At 48.1% G+C, this 24800-nt stretch overlaps 1 long non-coding RNA gene across 2 annotated transcripts in view; it reads right to left on the minus strand.

The window, feature by feature from the left end:
- The window catches only part of LOC107509033, a 33525-nt gene extending 9931 nt beyond the window's left edge, over positions 1-23594 (minus strand). For both annotated transcript variants that reach the window (XR_004955150.1, XR_001596435.2), the window contains exons 1-4: positions 23508-23594; positions 11846-11964; positions 10578-10803; positions 8022-8224 (exon numbers count right to left, since the gene is read on the minus strand). This is a non-coding gene — a long non-coding RNA (uncharacterized LOC107509033). The remainder of the gene's footprint in view (positions 1-8021; positions 8225-10577; positions 10804-11845; positions 11965-23507) is intronic.
- Between the last annotated feature and the right edge of the window lie 1206 nt (positions 23595-24800).

Consider the following 24800-nt stretch of genomic DNA (forward strand, 5'->3'; position numbering starts at 1 on the left):
TGGTACATCCACAACTTGGAATACTATGCAGCAATGCAAAGCAATCAACCACTGATACACATAAAACCTTGAACGGATATTGAGGGAATTAGGCTGAGTGAAAAAAGCCAATCCCAAAGATTGTATATGATTTCATTCATATGAAATTCTTGCAACAACAAAATTATAGAAATGAAGAACAGATACGTGGTTGCCAGGGGTTTGGGATGGGGGTTGAGGATAGAGTAAGAGGTGGGGTTAGACAAAGGTAACATAAGAGATGGTGACTGATACACAAACCTCCACAAGTGATAAAATAGCAGATATTAAATAAACAAACGCACACACACGAGTCCACGTAGACAGGGGAAATCTGAGTAAGATCTGAGGTCTGTACCAATGTCAACATCCTGGCTGAGATTTGCGCGATAGTTTTAAAGATGTCACCGTCAGTGGAAACTGGGTAAAGAGCACATGGCATCTCCCTGTATTATTTTTTTACTACTGCATGTGAATGGATAACTATTTCAAAATGAAGTGTTTAATTAAATTTTAAAAATTAAATGAAACCTGGTATTCTCATGATAGACATCTGTTAACCTTCTGAGGCAGCCTGAAAAAAAATTTCAAAGTGAAAACAGAGACAGAGGCTGGAGCTACTCGTGTGTGTGTGTGTGTGTGTGTGTGTGTGTGTGCGCGCGCGCGCGCGCACGTGCAGCATGTGGAGCAGAGGCATCAGCAAAGATTATCTGGGGGGGGTACCAGGACAGGGTGGGGAGGGAATCTCAGTAAGGGGGCTCTGCTGTGTACTAGCAGGGAGGTTTCTAGAGGCAAAGGAGGGGACAGATGGCAGCTCCCTATGGCGCTCAAGGTCCAACCATGAGTTTTTAACCTCAATACCCCAAACATATGCCATTACATAGAGCTAGAATCACTCCAGCTGCTGGAATCAAATCTTTTTTTCTTTTCTCTTTTTCTGACAGATTCAAACCTTAGGGAATAGGGGCCGCATTAGTCACCGCAGCTTCGACTATGCTTCAAACTGCAGTTCCACGGACACCCCTTGGTGAGCGTGTTCTCCGTGGACACTGTGGAAAGGAGCCCTGCTTGAACTGCAAACCTCTCCTGAATTGGTCATTACAATATGATCTTACGTATTCAGGTCTAGGTTAGCTCAGCTTTAGGATAATCCAAGGTGAAGAAAAATAACAATTAACAAAGAAAGAAAAACAAGGGTGAGTCGTTGGGGTCTGTTCTTAGACCTTGCGTGGGCTCAGTGGACCCTATGACTTGAGTTTAATATGGGCCTCACCCTACCCCACAGCTGGATGTGAGTGGAAGGGACTAATAAAAACCTCCTGACTGGGTGGAGAGGACCTGGGTGTCCAAGAGATTAGTGGGGCAAACAGAACAAAACGTATTTAGCGTTCTGTTCAAGACCGCAGCTTTCACTACTGATGTCTTAATAGCAATTCAAAGCTTGTAACTTACTGGTTCTTTAATCCCGCTTCAGGAAGCAAGCGAGTTCCACTGCATCTGTTTCTTAGTGGCTCTATTTCTAATAATCTATTATCTTGGTTAATTTACTGTCCTTCAGGTGCCCATTGTTGTCCTGTGTTTAAAGGATGCTCAATACACTTATTTAGGTAATGGACCTCTACCTGGCATTTTCAGCTTGAATAGTGAGGTCTGTTTTTTGTCACTATTTCTAGAGGCCACCTAGAGTAAGATAGATGGTTCGGGGTAAATAATAGCAAAGGGATGATTTGGGGGGTGGGGCCAGACAGATCTGCACTTGCCAACTATGTGACCTCATCAAGTTATTTACCTTTTCCGAATCTGAACGGTGAAGTGGTTATAAGTACAGGCTTTAGGGTCTGACCATCTGATTTGAATCGTAGCATCACTATGTACTGGTCTCTAAACCTCAGTTTCTTCACCTGTTAAATGCTTCTGTCAGACACAGCTAGTCTCCCTCCTTTCTTAGTAATGAGTCCTTAGTTTCTACCTGGACACGCTCACCAAGGGGTGTCCTACGTAAAGACCATATTCTTCAACCTCCCATGAGGCTAGGTGTGGCTATGTGAATATGTTCTGAAATATCATGTGCAATTTCTGGGAAGTGTCCTTTAAGGAAGGGTGTATACTCTTCTTCCCCTCTGTCTCCACCTGTTTCCTGGAATGCAGATGTGCTGGCTGGAGCCCTGGCAGTTATCTGAGACCATGAGGATGAGGGGCACACTCCAAAAATGGCAGAGTTGAAAGCTAAAAGGAACTGCTCTCTGAACACTGTTAACTTTTTGAACTTACTTCATGATTTTTAATGTGAGATGATACAACTAGTGCATTTAAGCCACTGTTACCTCAGGGTTTTTGTCACATGTAGGTGAACCTAATCCTAAGTGAAATAATAGAGGTAATAGCTACCAACAGATGTGAGTGAAAAAGGTAGAGTAAGGACCTCCGAAAATTCTTTTTAAAAGAAAATGCTGTGGAATGCAATTTCATTGGGGCTTTGAAAAGCGCGGACACATTGTAAGGGATATACAAGGCTACAGACATGTGTAGGGTTGTGCGCATTCCCCAGGCTGTGTGCATGTTCAGGAAAGACCTGAAAAGACCTAAGCTCTCACCTGTGGTTGACCTCGAGGCTCTGAAAAAGGAGGAAATAAAGGCTAAGACAGAGTCGTCAACTACCTGGCTTAGTGTTGAAGGTGTGCTCCAACACTTGGAGTCCTCAGCAAAGACTGAGAGGCTTACTGGTTCTGGGCTTTTAAAGGAATTTCTGTACAATCATTAGCTGTCCACTAAGATAACTAAGCAGAGACTTTAATGACCACATATAACAAAGAAAACAGACTCAGTTCAAAAAAGCCACTAAACAAACAACCACTGTAATAAACGCTAACAGCAAAATAAACCCGGGAAGAGTGGAGAAAAATTGATTTCCAGAGTTCCTACATTATATTATTTAAAATGTCTAGTTTTCAATAAACGATTACCAGACAAGTAAATAAAAGTATGGCTCACAAACACAGGAAAAGAGCAAACAATAGGAGTTGTCTCTAAAGAAGCTCAGACCTTGGACTAACTAGACTTAACCGGACAAAGACTTAAAGTCAGCTATTTTAAACATGTTCAAAAAACTAAAAGAAATCATGTCTAAAGAACTAAAGGAAAGTATGAGAATTATATATCACCAGATAGAGGTTATGAATAAAGAGTTAGAAATTATTTTTTTAAATAACTAAATAGAAATTCTGATGTTGAAATGAAAAAAAACAAAAAACAAAAAACAAAAAAACTAGGGGAGTGCAACAGAAGATGTGAGCAGGTGGAATAAAAATTAGCAAACTTTAAGGAGATCAATTTAAATTACTCAGTCTCAGGAGCAGAAGCAAAAAATAATAAAGAAAATTGAACAGAGTCTCAAAGACTTGCGTGGAACACCATCAATATATGTATCCAGAAGGAAAAAAGAGAGAAAAGGGGGAAAAAATATTTGATGAAATAGTAACTGAAAACTTTCTGAATCTGATGAAAAACAAGTAACATAAACCCAAAATATTTATACCAAGACCTATCAAAATCAAACTGTCAAAGGCAAAGGCAAAGCAAAAAATCTTGAAAACAGTGAGAGAGAAGCAACTCATACAAAGGAGTCTCAATAAAATTAAGACTTAAATGCTACAATTAAAAATAAAATATTTGCAGAATAGATAAAAATAAACCAACATAATACACCTATGTGCTCTGTATTAGACATACACTTTAGATCAGAGACACAAATAGGTTGGATATAAAACAATAAAAAAGATACTTGCAGTAAAAAAAATAGAGAGAACTGGAAGAATATACTGATATAAGACAAGACATTAAACTAATTATACTACATTACACTAACGTAAAGACAAAATTGTTATTTGAGAAAAATGAAATTTTATAATGATAAAAGAATCGATCTATCAAAAATGATAAAATAATTAAAAACATATATGATCCTATCAACAAAGTCCCAAAATACAAGAAACAAAATGATGGAATTGAAAGGAAAATAACTAATTCGGCAATAATTGAAGATTTCAATACCTCACTTTTAATGATGAACATAAAAACTAGACAGAAGATCAACAAGGAAACAGAAGACTTGAATAACACTATCAACCAATAGATATATTTAGAATACTCTACCCAACAACAGCGAAATATACATTCTTCTAAAGTGCACATGGTTCTTTCTCCAAGATAGACTATATTTTTGGCCATAAAATAAGTCTAAATAATGTTAAAAGGATTAAAATCATACAAAGTACATTTCCCAACCAAAACAGAATAAAATTAAAAACCAGTAACAGAAGGAAATTTAGAAAGTCCACAGATTTGTAGAAATCATACAACATATACCTCAGTAACCAATAAGTCAAAAAAGAAGTTACAAGGGACAGTAAAATAAAGACTTTCATATACATGAAAATGGAAACACAATGTACTAAATCTTATGGGGTATAGCAAAAACAGTGATTAGAGGGCAATTTATAGCTGTAAATGCTTATATTAAAAAAGAAAAATGAGCTCACATAAATTTCCACCTAAAGAAATTAGAAAAAGAGCAAAATAAATCTAAAGCCAGCAGAAGGAAGAAAGCAATAAAGACTAGAGTGAAAATAGAGAAGATAAAAGCATAGTCAACAAAACTAATAGTTCTTTTAAAAGATAAAAAATGACAAATGATATCTATTTTGACAAAGAAAAGAGAAAGCTCAAATTATTAAAATGAGGATGACAGAGGGATTATACTGACCTTATGGAAATAAAAAAGATAAGAGAATACTATGAACAACTGTACTTGAACAAATTAGATAACCTAGATGAAATGGATAAATTCCTAGAAAGACACAAACTACCAAAACTGACTCAAGAAGAAAAAAAAAATCTGACTAGACCTATAACAAGAGATTGAATTAGCAAAAAAAAAGAAAAAGAAAAAAAAATCCCACAAAGAAAAGCCCTGAATCAGGTGGCTTCACTGGCAAACTCAACCAAAGGTTTATAGAAGAATTAACACCAAACCTTCACAAACTCTTTCAAAAAACAGAAGAGACAGGAACACTTCCTAACTCCTTCTACAAGGATAGTAATAATACTCTGATGTCAAAACCAAAGACAAGAAAAAATACTAGCCAACTGAATCCAACGACATATAAAAGAGATTAGATTAGATTAGATTACATGTACTATAAAATATACATGTCATATTAAATGATAGAGTAAATGCATAAGGCCAGCCCAGAGTTAAGTACTTCATAAATGTTCATTTCTTTCCTGTTTTCCTGTGAATGAGTGACAGAAATTAACACTGTTCACCAATCCGGTTTCCCTCTTCTATGTATCGTTGATCCTCATTATGTGTGGGCTCAGTATTTGCTTCCTTGCTAAAATTGATTTGTAACCACCCAAATCAACACTCACGCTGCTTTTATGGTCATTCGTGGACATGGGCAGAGTGGTGAAAATTTTGTGTTGTCTGACACACACGTCCCCAGCTGAGGTAAAACAAAGCATTGACTTGCCTCTTTGTTTCAGCACTTTTAGTATAAATATGTCCTTTTGAGGGTCTATTTAGTGACATATTTTTCACACTTTTGAACTTTTTGTTGGTGATTTCACTGGTTAAATCGTTCCCAAGTGTAAGGCTGAAATGCTGTCTAAAGTTTCTAAGCATAAGAAGGCCATGGTGTGTCTTATGGGAAAAATACATGTCAGGTGAGCTTTATTCAGGCACGAGTCACAGTACTGTTGGCCATGAGTTTGATGTTAATGAGTCAGCAATAAATATTAAAGAAGGTGTCAGTAGATAGACACACGCATATAACAAGGTTATGTGTTGATCAGTTGATGAAAGTGTTTCCAGAGGCTCACAGTACCCTAACCATGTATTTCCCCTAGAAGTAGTAGTTCAGGATTCTCTAAACCAGCATTGGCAATGACTTTATAGAACATAACTACCACGGATAACAAGAACTGTCTGTACATGTACCTGCTGTCACAGATCAAAACACATGGCCACAGTGTCTACAGCTCCTTCTTTCAAGGCACTGTTTCCCCAGACTTTAAATCTGGGCTCACCCTGTGACTGGCCTTGACCAATAGAACGTGGTGGAAGTGTCTTGCAAGTTCTAGAGCCTGGGCTCAAAGGACTTTGCAGCTTTTGTCCTTGACCCTTTGGAACACTGTCCTGAGACTATCATGTAAGGAAGCCCACTGGAGGATGAGAAGTCACACAGAGAAGGACTGGGGCACCTCGGCCAACAGCCAGCACCAAATGGCAGACACATGGATGTAGGACTTTTCAGCCCAGCTGACCCTCCAACCAATTACAGCCATATATGGAAACCCAGACAAAACCAGTGAAGGAGGTGCCTGGCCTACTTAGAATTCCGAGAAATACTAAAATATGTGGTAAAGCGTAAGTTCAAGGTGGTGCGTTTACAGGAACAAATAACCGATACGCCTGCCTGCTTGGAGTTCAGGGTGGCCACGGGGTGAAATATGACACGTGTCACTTCCAGGCGGAAGCATTTATTTGCTCGCCCTCGCTCGCTCCCTGCTGTGGCGATCAGGGAAGTGGAAGTGCCACAAGAACAAAACGCGGAGTCAACATGTGAGAACAGTTGCCCTGGATAACTGCCCACACCTGCAGCAGATGTGGTGCGAGCTATGAACTTCTGTGCCTAAATCCTAAGGTGTGGGGGCTGTGTGCTATCATAGCGTATCTCGCTTATCCTGATCGATCCGGTTGGCATAACAGGACTGGACAGTCAAACAGACCTTTTCTATGTAAGGCATTTTCCTCATCTGTCCAAGAATCTCTAGACCCATCTGAGAAAAGGAATCTAAGCTAACAGCTCGGTGCAAAGGTGGCCGTCTGGGATTAATTACACATATCAATCAGCCTCTTCGAGTCCATTCATTGTATATACATTTGTCAATGTCCTTACCAGGTAATGATACAAAAGATGTTCTTGGACCACTTTGCGCTAATCTGATCATCGTCAGAGAACAAAGAGGTGATCCTGAACCAGGTCAGGAGATACAGATGCTGAGGAGAACAGAACACCGGTCAGCTGACCTTGCTGTCTTTGCTGATCTGTGTGCCATTATCACGGTCAAGTTCACCTTACAGCTCAACTAGCTTGCAACAATTTTCTCATGTGTCAAGTGAAATGAGAAGTGAAATGTGCCCTGAAATCTAAATGGTAGCTGGTGAAAAACAATGATCCTTCAAAACGGATATATTATTGTCATTTAAGACCCAGTTACCCTCCTTGCCTTTGATTTGTAAATGTATAACATATGCATATATATGAATATGAATAAATATCTAGATCTTCATTTTTAAATCCAAAACCAAAACAAACCTGGGTACCTCCACAGAGGCAGACACTGCTGAGGTTTGCAAACTGTGACACTACTTTGGTCTGGATTTTTGTGTCCCCTCAAAATTCATATGGTAAGTCTTAATGCACACTATGTGGGATTAGGAGGGGGGCCTTTGGGAGATGATTCTTGAGTTCTGCCCTCGTGAATAGTTATCACCGCCCCCACAATAAGACAGACCCCACGGAGCCCCTAGTCCTTCCTTCATGTGAGGGCACAGCCAAAAGTCTGTGAACTGGAAGAGGGCCCCGACCTGACCGTGCTAGCACCCTATCTCAGACTGCCAGCCTCCCCAGCTGTGAGTAATAAACTTCTGCTGTTTATAAGCCAACTAACCTGTGGTATTTTGTTATAGTATCTGAACGGACTGAGAGGAGCCCTTGGAGCCCTTACGCGTGAGACAGGACAGGGCCGAGGAAATTAAATCAGTGCTTGATGAGTTTTGGACACGTTTGATCTGATGACGAAAGCCATTATTCCAAATTGTGGTCAGGGTTGTTGGTGGCTTCAGATGCGTGTCGATCAACATTAGAATTTAAACCACTGGAAGAACCAGATCGCGCTGGTTTCCCCTATAATTTATTTCACCAAGTGGGAATTGCTACCTTTCCTGCAGAACAAGAAAAGCTCCTCCCTATGGCTGCGGTCCAGCTTCTGTACCAGTGTAATTCACTTTCCAAAACCGCTCGGTCCACAATTTCCATTGACTGGCTGCATGCTCTTCCTTCTGCGGCTACTCCTTTTTCTACAATTCTGGGTTTTGTGAGTCGAAGTGTGGGACACTGACAACGATTCGACTTGCGCCAAACTGGAAGAAATGGATGGAAATTTGAGTCAAAAGAGGAAGAACGTGGAGCAGACCTAAAGGAGGAATTCTTGATAAACATGGATCTTTAGATTCAGAGACCAACGGCCTCTTCAATGTCGAGCTCTCCAGCCTGTGGCCTGCCCAGGACGAAGAGCACTGGTGCTGGCCCTGTGTCACCGCATGCCCCCCTTGCCCCACTTCTGCCCCGCCCCCTACCCCCATCAACTCCAAAAGCACCAAGGAGTCACATGAATGTGACTGACCCTGTCACAGGGAAACAGAGGAGAATGGACAAGCGTCACGGTCACACGGCATCCCCTTCAGCGTCTCCGCTCTTTCCTGGAGTTTCTCTCCCGATCCCCTTTCTGCCTCTTCAGTCCCTGCTCACTCCACTCCCATCCCCCAGGTCTCCTCTCAAGATACCACAGTCCCCTCCGGGAACAGAAACCAGCAGAACAACATTTGGTGCCGTGAAAGACCTGTAGTTACCTTATCTGGCCATCGCACCTCTGGGGATAGAGGTAAAGGGTGAAGCTCAGGTATCCCCACCCCAAGGGGAGCCCCGAAACATGAGGTTCGGCTGGGAAAGTCCCTGCACCTTTCTTCTGCTCTGAGCTCTGGGGCAGCTCATGGCATCACGGGCTCCCTGGACCAGCTGGGAAGCGCGGGTTAGGCCTCCACTGAGCCGAAGGCGGGAGGCTAGCCTTCTGGTCTCGTTGACCCCTAATGGCTGCATGGCTTTGAGACTAACTTTCTTGGTGAGTAAAAGAAACTGTGTCACCAAGAACACAAGCATCTGTCAGAAGCCAAGCTACTTTCTCTGGAGATAAAAGTTCTTGTGAAAATCGAGAACAAAGGACATAGGGACAAGTCGGACCAAACACGGTGGTGTTCAACAGAAAACAGCTGGACCCAGAGGAAACAGTGTGTCCCTTTCGCCTGGACTCTGGCTGTTCTGGGCCTCGGGCTAATCACTCAGTTTGTTTTTGAAACTCCACTTCCTCCCCTATAAAAATGGACATGGCCTTCCTACTTCATAGGGGTTACTGGGAGGCTAAGATGAGACAACCCATAGGAAAGCATGTTCGGGGCAATAAAATGAACAAGCTGGCCTGCCTTCCTTTCAGCCTGAATGTGGAGACTTGGTACAGTTTGACCAGCCTTTCCCAGGCACGCTGTATAGTTCCCAAATGCTGGTATGCGTGGAGAGCTTACTCATCGTTTCAAAAGAAAGCTTTTTTTTTTTTTTATTGTGAAATCATGAGAACATCGCCCTAGCAAACCATCATTGCTAAAAGAATAAGGTCTCTGATATGGATGTCAGGATTCTCTCTAACAGAGTGCCAAGGAGAGGTTGCTTCAGGGGACAGATGAGCTTAAAGGAGGAAAGCAACCAGTTAGGGGCCAGAACTGGAGAGAGACTTGGTAGAAACAGAGCCAAGGGGGTCCAAGGAAAAAGTCAGAAGTGCCTCAAGAGGGATAGTGGGTGGGGCTGCAGAAAGAGGGGGGAAGTACTAATAAGGCCCCTCGCCTTGTGTTTTCAAAGCGCTTATGCATTCCTTATTTCACTAACTTCTCAAAAGGACCTTGTGTTGTATGTATTACATCGACTTCATGTCATTGCCATATCGGCACTGAGAGGTTGAATGGCTTTCGCGAGGTCACTCAATAACTATGAGGGCATGGCAGAGAAATGAAGTGGGGTAGTTTGTGAAGTGAGGACATCTGAATTTTTTGCCCCACAACTTCTCCAGCAGGGCCACTGTTCCAGTGGAAAGGCGGAAGAACAACTTCCTTTTTAAAAATCCCTAACTCCTCGTCTACCACGGAACCAAGTCCCGTTTACGTGCCTCTCAGGTCTGCTCGGCCCCACCTGTCCTCTGGCCTAGGCTGCTGCTCCCTGGCAGAGCGCTAGGCCTCTGATGCCAGGTGACACGGCTCAGAACCGTGGGGAACTTAACCCCCAAGGAGAGAACTGTGACCAGTGAGAGACAGGAGACAGGAAGGAGCCAGCAGGTGAGTTCCTCTCCCCTCATCTCTCACTGTGACGAGCGGTGAGACCACCTGGCCATCTGGAAGACGCCCTGTGTGACCAAGCCAGAGGCTGCGACACCCGGTGGAGCCAGGCTAGCTTGGCCCTCCCTCCCCTGAGAGCCATCGGGTTGCGACTCCCGCAGCCAGGGGCTAACACGGCACCCTGTAGTTGCTCTCCTCCCTGCCCGCCTCGCCCCCGTCCCCAGTCCTGCGGCCTTGACATGCACCTCCCAATTCCGCCTCACCAACTTTGCCACAGACACATTTTTTCTAGGGGGTTAACGTAGAAGTGACTTTGACACCAATTCCCATTTCCTACCTCAGCTGTGGAAGGATCCCACAATTTCCATGAAGTCCAGAGGCCCAGGCCGGATCCTCGGGGAGAATCAGCAGCATTTACGAGGCTGCCGTTCCGGGCAGAGCCCCTGGCCAGACACATCGCGTGAATATGAAGCCGGCAGACGGCATATTTGTCAAGTGAGGTTCTCTGAGGCCCATGGGTCCCACACACAGGACAGGGACCTCATTAACACAAAAGGACAAATCTGTAAGGAAAGAGCAGCTTCAGGTCAAAACCTCTAAAATTAGTGAGCCGTTTAGCTCTGTGTCTATCAAATGAGATTAATACTCCCTACTAAATAACAAATAGATAAAAACAAAAAATAACTTTTATACTTCTTATTGATAATCCTTTGTGTACATTATTAAAGAAACAAATAAAAAAAAAAGCCCTGGGGTCATGAAGGCCCCATGGAGCAGAGGCATTTTTAAACTCCTCAGAAGAGGGAGCTCCGGAAATGTCAGGGGCAGGTGTTACCACCAGGTGGGTTTAGAGCTTAAAAGACAGCCCTCTGGGTTAGGCCATCATTTCCACTCACTGTCCTCCTCCAGGGATCTGTCACACTTCATGTTTGGTAACTTTATCAGGCAGGCCTGAGGAGAGGCCATGTCCGAGGCCACGGCACAGCTGTAACCTGAGTGCTCCTCAGGAGGAGGAGCCGCTGTCTGGGGAGCAGAGACAGAGGAGGGGAGCCCAGGGCTGTCCCCCAGATGTGTGACGGCAGCACCTCCTCCTGGAAAAGCCTGAAAGGACCCTGCCCAGCCCCCTTTCCTCTCTCCTCCCCAGTCCAGTCCCTGGCTACCTTTCTGAACCCTGCTCTGTCCCTGGATCTCCTCCCCTTCCTCTCTGGTGGCACCTGGTGCCATCAGGCTTCAGCCTCTGTCACGCAGGATGCAAACCCACACTGACCCCCTGACCTCCAGCTTTGCTTCCTTTGGAAGCAGGCTTTCACACGGTCTGAAAATCGATGCCTCAGAACCTCGGGGTGGGCGTGCCCTGGTTTAATGTGCAGAAGTTCAGGCCCTGGCCTGGAGAATGAAACCGGGGGTGGGGGGGGGGGGCGCTGTATTTTCAACCAGTGCTCCAGGCTAAAGTACTCTTTCCTTGGCTGCCAGCCCAATCGTATTTAACCACGAATCTGCTCATCTCACCTCCTAGGTTTGGGTACAGTGCTGAGGGATGGGTGGGGGTGGGGTTTAGATACTCCAGGTCAACTGGCGGGACTGGCCCACCTAAAGCCTCCTTACCTGAGGGACCACAGAGAAGAGATGTGACGAGCCTGACTGCGAGGAGTGTGAGCCTCGGTGACAGGTGAGGAGAGGCCGGTATTTGACACCAAATCGATGCCTGGCCCTGACCCACGGACCTAAGGAAAGAGGGAACTGTAAGGAAAAGATGGGAGTGTGTTGCTCTAAACTTTAACACACTGGGCGCAGCAGTACTTTTTAGGGGCCCCTTTGGGAGGCCCTGTCTCCCACTAGGCCGCAGGGCGGCTCTAGCCCCATGAGGACTCCGTGTGTGAGCGGCGATGCCAGGCTGGAGAACGCGAGGACGGCAGGAAAGGACCATCTTCCTGCTGTGCCTACGAAGGGACAGCAGAAACTCGCCGCTTTAAAATGAAGGCTTCCTCCTTCACTTCCACATCTGACCCCTATCTACCGTTTTTGATCCATCGACCCCCTGCCCCGCCACAGGCACCCTGGTTGCTTGTCATTCAAAACCGGACCCCCACCCCTGAGTGCAGTCAGGTCGCAACTTCTGCAGAAGGACAGTTTGTGGTAGAGAGACATCAGCCTTTACCGCAACAGCAGCTTTAGGGGTCGAGGCGAGACAGCAGCTATAAGAATGTATCACTCACTCCAATAAAATAATGAGGGTACCACACATAATAAAGACAGTGTTTGTGAGATTTTGCTTATCTTTATTAACGTGTAGGACATTTGTAGAAAGTTCTCAGGATCTTCTGCCCCTTTTCTAAAAGGAAATCCTTGTGAATGAATTTTGCTTTGCCCTGGATGTTGTACACACTCGGGCACTGTCCCTGTTTCGTTTTGTTTCTTTAAGCACCGTTCTGATCTTTGAGAACGCAGAATTGTTCGCTGTTGTACCGATTGCAGGTCCTACAGCTGCAGCGTCCCCTGGGGATATGAGCAACTTAAGTGCTTGGACAGAGAGCATGCGGTTGTCCTGTTGCCAGGGTCCGGAGTCCTCACTCGCTGCGAGATCTTTGGGCCGAAAGCTCACGGCATCCCTGCTTCCCTCTGCTCGGATCCCAGCCACGTTCAGGTCCAAGGCCACGTCTACCTCCTGCTTTGTTTTCTCCTACTCCTCCCTGGCCACCCGCTCTCCATCCCTAACCTCCATGCGTTTGTTAGAATTCCTTCTGTAGAAAGTCTTGGAATTGATGGAAGAGCTGTAGGAACCCTGGTGGCCTTGGGACCTCAGGGGTTGCAGGTGTGGCCTTGATGCTGCCCATCCCTTTCTCAGCCTCTTATCACCTTCTCTGGCTCCTCCAAGTGGCAGAGGGTGTAGCTCAGCTTCTAAACAGAGCAGAATCTGCCCTTTAACTTCCAGGGAAACATCCCACGGACGGACTTCAGCCCCCAGCAGGCCACGGGCCCATCCCTGCATGCACCCCTGTGGGTAGAAGGACGCCATGGTCAGCCAGTCTCTTCAGCCACGACCTTCCTCTCGTCTTCCTGTAACCCAGTCTCCGCAGAATAGTCAGAGTAATATTTGGAAAATGTAAATTGATTTTTATCCCTTTCCTACTTGTGATCTGCCAAGGGCTTCTCATTCTACTTAGAAGAGAAGCCAAGCGTTTGGCCACGGCCTAGAAGGCCACGTGATCCGGCCGCCGTGACTCCTCCGCCCTCGTCTGCTTTCTCCTCTTTTGCAGTTCAGCGGTACTGGCGCCTTCTTGCTCATCCTCCAATGCAGCAAACTCCTTCCTGCCCCAGGGCCTTTGTACTTGCTCTGCCTGGAGTGCTCACACCCTGGAGCCTCCCACGGCCGGCCCCTTCCCTGCCAAGACGTCGCCTCGGAGAGGCCTCCCCTGATCGCCTCTGTAAGTAGCCCCTCCGTCCCTCCATCACACTCGATCCCCTTGCCTTGTGCACTATTTCCTTCATAGCACAAATCGCCATCTGCACTTCTCACAATTTTTTATCTACTTTGTTATGGACTGAATCTCCTGACCAGAATGTCAGCTCTAGAGGCCAGGGACCTGCTCTCCTTGTTCATGGGTGTGTCCCCTGGCAGGGCCCAGGGCCTGACACATAATTAGTGCTACACAAAATGCGTACTGTGCACAAATGAATCCGGACCTTGAGGAGAGGTGGCTTAGGAAGGCTGGGGCATGGAAATGGCACACCCACCTGCCACGTGTGTCCAAAAGATAACCAGACCTTACGGCCCAGCCGGGTGAGCAGCGTTTCCTGGTGAAGGTGTGGGTGTTAGTCACCGGTAGTGGGTGTTCTCCTTGGCCGCCTCTCCTAATCTCTGTCTCCTTCCAGTTTCTATCTGATTCTCATTCTCTGCTGTTCTCAGCTTCCTTCTCATTCAAATCTGCTTTCTCACTGTCTTAGTTTTATAATGCCTGTTATAGAGATTAGAATTATGCCAATGCTTTAGTTGAAGTTAAAAGAGCTACTAGATCTTAACCGGCCACTTAATACAGAGCTTCCTTAGTTATTGTCAAAAGTTGGAGTCACCCTCCTCCTCCTCCCTTTATTTTGGCTATTTTTGAAACTAGCACAGTTACTATTTAGGCGAATATGCCATAAAAATCTACTAAGTGATACAACATATTTATATAATTCCTTTGTTAAATAGTTTTCAAACCATGTAAGATGCGAGGGTCAAAGGAAAAAGAGCTGACACTTAGATACTTCACCGATTTTCTTTTGCGTGAATTCACATTTGTGTGCTATAGTATAAGCTTCACAAAACCTCCACAGATTCTCATGCAAATGAACACCTTTGCTACAATTCAGATAAGTAAGATGAACATTTCCACATGAATTAGAAAAGCCAACTTGTTAGCAGCTTCCCTGAGGTTCTGTTACAAAACTATCAGTGTTTTTGTCATTGTTCAGGAACAATAAATACATTACAGTCTGGAAATAAGAATGTTCTTCAAAATAGAAACCCTCATACACTGCTGGCGGGACTGCAAATTGGTACAGCCACTATAGAAAACAGTATGGCAGTTCCTCAGAAAAATAAGAATTGATCTACCATATTATCCAGCAATCCCTCTACTGGGTATTTACCCCAAAGATTTGAAAACCCATATCCAAAAAGATATTTGCACACCGATGTTCATAGCAGCATTATTCACAGTGGTCAGGACATGGAAGCAACCGAAGTGTCCTACAATAGATAACTGGATCAAGAAGCTGTGGTACATATATACAATGGAATATTACTCAGCCATAAGAAGAGATGAAATACTGCCATTTGCGACAACATGGATGGACCTTGAGATAATCATGCTAAGCGAAATAAGCTAAACAGAAAAGGCTAAAAATCACATGATATCACTTATACATGGGGTATAAACCTAAAAGCAACAAATGAGGAGGACAAACAAACAGAGACTCATGGACATGGACAATGGACTAGTGGTTACCGGAGGAGAGAGGAAAGGAGGGAGGGGGAAAAAATAAAGAAATGAAATGTTAAAAAAATTAAAATAGAATAAAATAAAAGTGAAAAAAATATTTAAATAAGATATCATAATTTGAAGGGAAAAAAAGAATGTTCTTCTTCAGGCAGGCGATGCCCAGTGTGACTGGACATCCCATCGACAGTTTCCTCCTCATTCCTGGCATGATACGTGGACATAGTTTCATAGTTTAGAAAAAAAATCTCATATTGTTTTACTTTAGTGACTCTCACCAGATCCAGATCAGCTGTAAGATGGACCTGAACTTATTAAAACTGGAAAATTCACAACATTAAAAATATCCTAGATAGTAAACTTTTAGACAGGCAGAGAGCCTGGTGTACCTTTCTTTCCCTGGTATTTAGCTGGGTAATTTGGGCACTTAGGTTCCAAGCGTCTCAGTTTTCTCATCTGTCAGATGGCCATGCACTCGTCCCTGATACTTCATAGTCTTGCTGTGAGGGCCAGATGCTTGGCAAGCAAGTGCTTGGCCAAGGGCCGTGTCTGTAGTCAACACCTAGCAGATGTGGCCTGCTGCATTAGGCATCAAAGGGCTCTGTCATTATTGCTTGATGACAATGAAATGCAATTTGCTTCTTTCAACCACTCAAAATGCTCCCCAAGTCCTTCTAAAAGACCCTATGCAGCCTCCTTCGAAGAATGGATGACTCATCTATAATTCGGAGCTCCAGTCACATACCCGCGATGATTGTGCGAAAGACCTTCAAAGAGCTGATTTCTTCATTACACCTAACACTCCCCTTGTACTCATGTCTGTCCTCTGAATTTTCTTGGTAAATCTTTAAAACAGTGTAGAGGAGAGCATCAGTCTAGCCGAACTGTGTCCTTTCACCCTCGTTTAAATTAGCGGGATCTAAAATAAATGGAAGGCATACTGTGTTTTAAATCAATGGCACATGCAGAATGGTTACTACAAATAGTGCACATTTGTTTCTGAGACAGTCTTGGTGTAGTCCATACAGGTTGCCTTTCTCTCCTGGCTACTAACTTCTTTGCCTTAAATTCCCTTGTTTAACATTATTTCCATGTTAGAACAGTCTCTGAATTCATTACAGAAATCTGCAGCTTCCACTTCATTTTTTGTAACTTAGTTATTTAGAAAGTCCCCATGGTTTTATCTTTAAGCTTAGCTAGGCATTTCATTATTTCAGTGGCGTGTTTCTTGGCTCCAGATAGGTGACAGCGATGGCAAGATGAGAATTAAACAGCTTTCAGCAGCTGAGCCGGCCGGGCCAGACCCGGGCTGCTGTGGGGCTGGAAAAGACCCCATGGAAGCCCACGTTCCTTCCGCTGGGGGCCTCCTGTCACCCTGCCACTCCAAGCCAGGCAACCCGTGCCCGAGAGGTGTCTCTGCATCACTGCCTTTCAAGTTCCTCGGAATAACACGAGGATGGAACATCCCATTCCAGTGTAGAACCCTTGGACTCCTTAGAAGTCCATACTAGAATGGGCTTGCTCAGGGAGATGGTCCTGGTGCCTGGACTCAGCCCAACCCCCTCTCTTCCCACCAGGATCTGGCCCCATGAAAGGTCTCACATACAGGTCAAACCTCCTGCAAACAGCTGACCCTCGGCCACTGCACGAACTGGCAATATGGTCCACCCAAGGAGGACAGACCTGCGATGGGGTCCACGAATGTGGAGAATGGTCCGGAAGGGAGGATGTGGGCTTATCCCTAGGGAAGGTGGCACTGGGGCCAGGATCCCTCTTGCCTGCATTGAAAGGCAGTGCTTACTAAGCATCATCGTCCTTCTCACTGAAGATGGAGTCCCTGACCCCAAACCGGGTATTGGAGAGAGAAGATCGGTCAAATACCAGGGCGGATTGTTTTGAACACACCAGCACATTCTACCCATAATAAAAACTGTGGGTCAGGGAAGGGAGAAAGCTTAGATGCCAGCGTTGCCGTGGGGGCCTCCTGGGAGGGGGCAGGACCCTAACTGGGTCTCAGATAAGGTAGGGGAACAGCCATCCATCACTTCATGTCACTGTCAATCATATCACGCATTTCCTTGTACATTTTTTTCCTTAAGTTTTTGTTTGGAAACCACTCAGCTGGGGCCTGTTTTCTGTCCATTGCTTTTCTGTGTGGCCTTCAAAATGCAGCCGAGGTCCCTAATGACGACCATTCCCGCTCTCCTGCCTCCACTGTGGGTGCTTAAACGGTTCCTAAAATGTTCAGATGAGCTCTGTCATGCTCGAGGGCCGAGAAGATTCCAGAAGTTTCAGAAGCAAGCCTTTTTGTCTTGCACAGGCTGCTTGGTTGTGTCTACATGATGCAGGCACTGCCCACCTGGCCTTCCCCGTGTGGCCCGGATTCATCCCCTCAGCTGTTTGCTTGCTGTTACGGCAAGTAATGAGTCAGAGAGGAAACACTTTTGTTTTCTCTGTCTCTAGCATACCATTCTGGTGTTCCTGGAGACTTAGGAAATTATTCTCCAGGCTCCATGCCGCTGTCCTGTAGGTCCGTGTCTTCCCCTTTCCTACTGTAATGTCTATGTTCATAACCTCGAGGTTATTCTTTGGTTTAGGGCGTGAAACAGTGATTGGGTCAAGCAGCTCCAGAATCAAAGCAGAGAAGGTGGGAACACAGGAGTTTTCTTGGGTCTTTGATGAAAAAGCTGAAGATCACTGTCCTGGCTTTGCGGTGACAAAAGGTGTGACGCAACAGAGAGAATTTGGAGGGTGACTCATAACTGGGCTGGATCCCTGAGACCCTCTTCCGTCCTTCATTGCACGAGCAGCTACTGAAGCCTGAGATGTCCCCAGAATCCCAGGTGGGTGGCGCCACACTCAGTGAGGTGGCCAGTCTGTTGGCCTCCCTCGGCCTCGCTTTCCTCATCCGGAAATGCAATAGCTCAGGCATCTCTTAGGGAAGATGCGAAAATCGAAGAAGTGGAAATGACGCACCTGGCACTTAGGGGGTCCAAAGAAACCTTGAAGAGTCAGTGTCCTGGGGCCCAGGGGAGAGCACCTGTCCTTTGCACAGCCTGTGGGGTCCCCAGACGGCCCATGGCTGCCACGAGGTAAGTTCTCTGTGGTTAGCAAATAAAGTGGAACGGCTGTTTCTGCAGCAGAGAAGATTCCAGTAAGTTTAATGCCCTTCAAACAAAGAAGGGCCTGTATTATCTCTTTCCTGAAGCCCCATTAAATATTGGAAAAACGTTGCCAAATTTAACTTCGAAAAATAATTTTTAGAAAGCGGCTAAGTGCACCCTCCCCCGGCCTCTGGAGGGCACAGCCCCGAGTGTCCTCACGCTCCCTCACCTCACGGGGAACCCGCCCCCCTCACGTTCATTTTCCTGAGCTCTCGCGGACCGTGGCCGGGCAGTCAGTGTCTCGGGGATGCGAAGTCACAGGAAACTCTGGGCGAGGCCTTGTGTTTCCTGGGAAGGTAAAGAGGCCATTTTCCACTCCTCACTTCTTTCTCCAAGCGCGAGCCACGGGCCTGTCTGGCCGAGTGACTGCTTTCTGTCTCTGAAGCGCTTCTGGCGCCAGCACTCAGCCCTCCACCTTTTTCATGTCCTGTGATGATCCCTCCCTGGTGTGTGTCTCCGTCCCATGGGGTTATTAGAGGGCAGACGCCAGCAGGGAAGGTGTTGTTGACTCGCTCTCTCTCGCAAACGCCATCCCTCGTATTATCAGGGCAATTATAAAATATGGCTCTTAAAAATGCAGTAATAAAATACGCAGCTGAGGACTCCGGGTATCATTTGTCTGCCAACCTTCTAGTTTTATGATGGAAGGTTGAGCTGTGAGGGAAAAAGGAAACCCCAGAGAAGTGCACTCCCTTTAAGGTCTTTTAGTAAAGAAATTGAGGCATTTTTCTAATTTTTCCTAAAAAACAAAACCTGCCCCTCTAATTCCATGAAGAGCTTAAAAAATTAAAAAAGAGATTTTGATTGACAGTCCTGAGATTTGAAGTACAGGAGTCTTGGAGGATTGAGGGTGGGTATGCGGGGGTAGTTTGGGCTCAGATCAGAACTTCTTCATTTAAGAAAATGAAGTGGTTACAGAATGCCGGTTCTTTAATAATGGCTAGAAAATGAACATTTCATTTCTTAACAGAATTTACCCAATGCTGAACAACTGTCTGAAGCTTCCTGAAAGCCCAGGGTGACACCGGTGACGCGCTTACCCTCTGAAAGAATCTGGCTCAACGTTCCAGAGACTTCAGGAAAAACAAAACGAATAAAGAAACCAGGCAAGGGAAAGCCGGGGAGGCTGAGGGCAGGGGACAAAATGCTGCTGAAGACGGCAGCCACAGCAAGCCGGAGGTGGAGGCGGGAACGCCGCCGCCAAGCTTCCCACCCGTGCACGGCGCACGGCAGCACCCAGAAGCTCTGGCCGATATTCCTCCGAGTGTGGCCTACTCGCCAAGCCTCGGAATGTCTTGGGGGCTTTGCTGAGCATGCAGGGCCGGGCCGTCCTCGCCATGCTGAACTAGAACCTGAGACGAGGCGGGATCTGCCACGGGCCCAGGGACACGCCATTCTGACCTTGCTCTCTGCTCGCTCTGACACAGTCGGTGCCTAGCAAACCCTTATTAGGTCCCTTCTGTGCATGGAGAAGCGTCCTAGGTGTTGCGTGGATGCGCCAAAGGAGCGGAAGGCAGTTTTGTACTCTAAGGTGTACACGCCACGGTGTCCATGAATCCTCAGGCACCTTGGCGCAGGTCCACTTCCTGGCTTCCCCTGACAGTGTTTTTACCTGTGTCTCTTCTCGCAAGGAGAAAACCAAATTCAAATAGGGCAGGTGATTCATGGCCCAGGCGTGGAGGAAAGGTCCACTCAGAAGTAGGGGGGAGCGGGCTGGTTCCCATCAGAATCTGAGAAACTCCAGAGAAGGTACCAGGAAGATGCCCTCGGTGGGAGAGGAAGGGGGAGGGGAGGGCGAGGGGGCCTACCTGACGAGGGGTCTAGTCCTCTCCCTCTCTCCACTGCTTCACTCGCGTGGGAGAGCCTCCCTCACACCTCCTGTCCCCGCATCAGCACAGGAACCCCAAGATCAGGACGCAGTGGGCTGGTTAACTATTAAACCTAAAAGACTGGCACAAGCCTGGCCTTGAGCGCAGATCCCTTCGCGCCTCCTCACTTCTCTCAGCAAGCGTCTCCCCTCCCCCAGTCCTTACTCCCATTCCAGTCCCACGGCTGCCAAGCCCATGGCCTTGGAGCCTGCTCTGAGATGCATGTCCCCGAAGAGAAAAGTTGCTAGAAAGCAAAGGGAAGGCCTTTATCGGAACCCGAGCCGCAGTGAGGCTGCAGAGGCACCGGGCTGCCCCCGCTCCCCACCTGCCCGCAGCGGTCAGCCCCTGCGCCTGCCGCCCCAGGCTCGGGACACAGTGCTGCGCCCGCGCCACCCAATGGGCACGGCGGGAACTGCACGCCCCTGCGGTCCCCGCTGCCTCCCACCGGGGCGGCAGGCCACGGCGGCAATTAAGAACAATGCCTGGCGTCGAGTCAATGCTGGTGTAAGGTTGCTATCATTCCCGCGCCAGGAACGGAGCCACTTTTAGCAAAAGAAGAAACTGCAATGGTAGTAATACCCATAGCGCGGACGAAGATGGTAACATCTACTATTTCAGTGGCGCTTTAAATTTCCCCAAGTGCCCCTGTTCTGGGCCAGTGGACTGTTTGACATCAACAGCGCGATTACCAGGCGGCGTCTGGGAGTCCTGGGTTACACATTACTTGGAAGCACTCACCACTCACCCAGCTGCCCTTGCCCTTTATTCTGCTTCAGCCCCTGACACCTGCAGGGAGGGCAGCTCTGCCCAGGGCCCCTCCTGCGGTCTCAGGGTCCCCGTGCCCTTCGCTTCCCGCATCCGAAAAGCAAGCGAAGGAGTATGTCCTGCTGCTAACTCCCCTTGGCTGTGGGAAGTAGGAAAGGCTCAGAGAGGGGAACACACCTTGGGACACGGGCAGGGTGTCGTGCACTTCACCTCACGCCCTAAGGACGCTGCCTCAGGCCAGGAGGGAATTGAGCACCTGAATCCAACTGGCTGGAACCCCCCGTGGCCCACTGCACCCAGCTGATGTGAGACAGGAAGGTGGCGGGCCCCCTGAGCGGATCCCCTGCACCCCCAGGTCTACACCCCCACACCTGAGGCTGCCTTATAACTATGGATACCTTCCTGCAAGGGTGTGGGGGCCTCGGTGAGCACTTCTGGCTGAAAGTCAGGCCACGATGAAGAAATAAATGTTTATATTTTTGCTTCCCTACACCAGGTACTTCCACGATTTTCTCCAGTATTTCATTCAAGCGTGCTCACTTATTACCTCCTCAGAGAAATTTACCCTCACCGCCCTAGGCATATCTGGCCACAGACACAGGGCTGGAAATTAAAAAAAAAAAAAAAAGAAAAGAAAAGAAAAGAAAAAGTAAGTTCCCAGGCTATTTAGAACTACAACGGGGTCTTTCCTCATGCCTCAATCTTCATAACGTTAACAATTTTAGTACCTCGTTCAAGTGACCCTATTTTACATGGTCCCCATCTTCACTCTTTCCTAGGGATCATTCTCAAACCACATTTCCCCATAATGCGTCAGGAGTGTTTAGAAACGGCCCTATCCTCTCCCATCCCACCCCTCCCGCCCCCATCGCCAGGGATCAGTGGCTCCTGACGCGTTTGCTTTAAATCTCTCTGTTCCCTGTCAATAGGCCAGTTTAACTTTACACTCTGGTACTGATGAAAGTCACTATTTGTCGCTGGACCCAGATTCCCAGGGGAGGGACTTGGTTGCCATGAAGATGGAATCTGGGCTTGGTGTTACTGGGGTAGACTCAGCCTAGCACCAGGCAGGAGGCCCATCCTCGTGCACCCCCACAAGCTTCCCCTGCCCCCAACTTTATCCAGACTGTGATCTGCTGACCAGCTGTTTACCCTTGGTCCCCGATCTGTGCTGCTAGAACCCGCGGCCATGGGAGGCCACACAGTCGGGTCCACAGGAGCCAACCTCTGACCTACTGGAGCTCAGCCACTCCTCAGAGACCCAGAGGGAAGTGACTCAGGTGGACATGGTGGCTGGCTCCAAATGCCCTCAAATGACTCAGCGAACAGAAGAGAGCTGACACCCAGAATCTCACCTGTCAACTCGATTTGTCATCTACCTGGCAACGGCTGCCATCATTTCCCAGCACGTTTACTCAGCTGTTTAAATGGGAGTGGACCAGCTGAAATCCCCACTCTGCCTGCTTCACGCCAACGGCCTGCAAATTCGAATCACCTGGGAACACTAGCAACCAGTGAAGCCTCCTGCAGGGTCTTGATTTAACGGGCCTGGGCCGGTGTTGCCAGAGGTCCCCAGGTGACTGGAATGAGTAGCCAGGGGTGAGGCCCGCCGCTCTAACAGTTGGTTCTGTTAGGGAGAAGGGTGCTAAGCAGGCACACTGTCTCTGTCCCCAGATCGGTGGTGAACGCCTCTGCTGCCCGGCTCATCCTTCAGTCCGCTGGCCGGGGGCAGCCCCAGACGCTGCCCGGGAGGGACAAGCTCCCCGCAGGGACGCAGTGATGCTGGTCTCCAGGCCACACTCTGAGTGGCCGGGCTTCAAGAGCAACAAGCTGTAGGCGGGGTGTCGACCCTGAATGCTCAGGGTGCTCAGAGCAGGGGCGAGGGCGGCTTCATAGAGGACGTGCCATTTCTGCTGGGACCGTGGCTGGGAACATTTTTAAAATCAGGTGCGGGTCGGGAAGTACTAGCACCCTCACTTTTAAAGCAACCTTTTAAAAAAAGTTATCGAGGCGTACAACATAGAGAGCCAAGGGCACGCATCGCACCTGTAACCGCTCGATCCATTTTTTGAGGGGAAACTCACATACCATAAAATTCACTCTTCTAAAATGTACAATTCATCGTGCCCTTGCAGTGCGAGGAATACTTTCTTACACACACACACACCGCTGATTTCCCCGTTACCACACTAAAACTCGGGGCGCAGACAGCGGCCCCTTTCGGAGGAATAACAAGCGGTGGGGGTCTCCTTGGGACGCTCTGGGGGGGGGCAGGGGAGGCAGCGAACACGGGGGGGGGGGGGTTGGGGACCGTGCGCACGTGGCCCGAGGCCCATCCCAAGGCCAACCCCAGGGCCAACTCCGACCGGCTGGGCCCCGGCTACGCGCGCCTGTGGCCGCCGTGAAGGAGTCTGCCCCGGCCAAGGCCGCGTCTCAACTGGCCTCCCCCGTCACACTGGCCTCTTCTGCCCCTTTAGCTGCCACTCACCTCGCCCCGGCAGGCGCCTGAGGAGACGAGCAGCCCGCGTGCCGCCACCCAGCGGCTGAGGCGGGACCGTCGCGGCCGGGCGCCGAGCCGCAGGGCGCTGCGCATGCGCGGCGGGCGCGCGCGCGGCCGTCTGGTCCGTGCCGAGGCCGCTGAGCCCCGCGCGGCGAGGGGCTCCCAGGTGTGGGCGCTCGGAGAGCCCGGCTTGCAGCTGCCGCCGCGAGGCCCCCGCACCTGCGGGCCCTGTCTCCTGCCTCGGTGGTTCTCCGGCGTCCAGCGCGACAGTCCATCCTGTCCCCACGAAGCGACCGTCTCCCTCCAGGCCCGTCCACGCACACACGCGTGAAGTCACTGTCACACACACACCCAGAGCCTCTCAAATCCTTGCCTTGCCAGTGACCTTCCATACCAGCCCTGCACCCCTCAGGAGTCCCTCCTGCCAGCTCCTCTGAGAGACTGCGTGAGAGCGTTCGGTAGCGCTCAGGCTTTGCTCCCCCAATGCCGTCTCAACACAAACAGCTTGAAATTGTCGTGTTTCTCCAGCCCGCGGGTCGGGAATTTATCAGCTAGACACAAATTGGGGTTCTCTTTAAAAGATGCACAGTCCGCCCTGGGCGGACCCGTCCGTCACACGTCAGAGCGCATTACTTTAATAGACGGATGGCCCGCCAACCCCAAGCTACAGAGGGCGGCCGCGGGCATGGGCGCGAGCGCAGCACGCGAGAAGACAAGACTTCGGAGCACAGTAGCCATGGTGGGCGGGCCAGGCCGCGACGTGCGACAGCAGTTCTGGGCGTGCAGTCCCGAGGCTCTGGAGAGATGAGTCCCAATCGAGGTTCAGAAAGGGCATTGGGGAGATGTTAAAGAGGAACTCGCCAAGGTCTGTATTTCGTACACACCCAGCTTCCCTTCCTCTTCCCAGGGTCCCGTTCCTGCTACGCCCCTCTCCTCCTCCTTCTCTCCCCACCGTTTCTTTCCTCTCCTCCACACTGTACTTCCCCTACTGTACTTCCCCTATTCCTTTTCTTGGACCCCAGAAGAGAAAATTGTGTCATTCGTTCTATTTTCTCTATATTAAAGGTTTGAAAGACTTGGGGGCTAGACTCAGAATCTAACTATGACCACTTTATGGGGAGCCCTGTGCCTGGCTCTTAGTAGGTGCTCGACAAATGCTGGTTAAGTAAATAAAGGAATGAATGAAAGTCATTTCATTGTGAGTTCTAAATGCTGAATCGTGGGGTGGCCTTTTAGAACTGATCCCTATGTGGGTGACTACGAGATTTCCCAGAGCTATGA

This window comes from Rousettus aegyptiacus, unplaced genomic scaffold (assembly GCF_014176215.1).
Source record: "Rousettus aegyptiacus isolate mRouAeg1 unplaced genomic scaffold, mRouAeg1.p scaffold_m13_p_17, whole genome shotgun sequence".
Taxonomy (NCBI): Eukaryota; Metazoa; Chordata; class Mammalia; order Chiroptera; family Pteropodidae; genus Rousettus; species Rousettus aegyptiacus.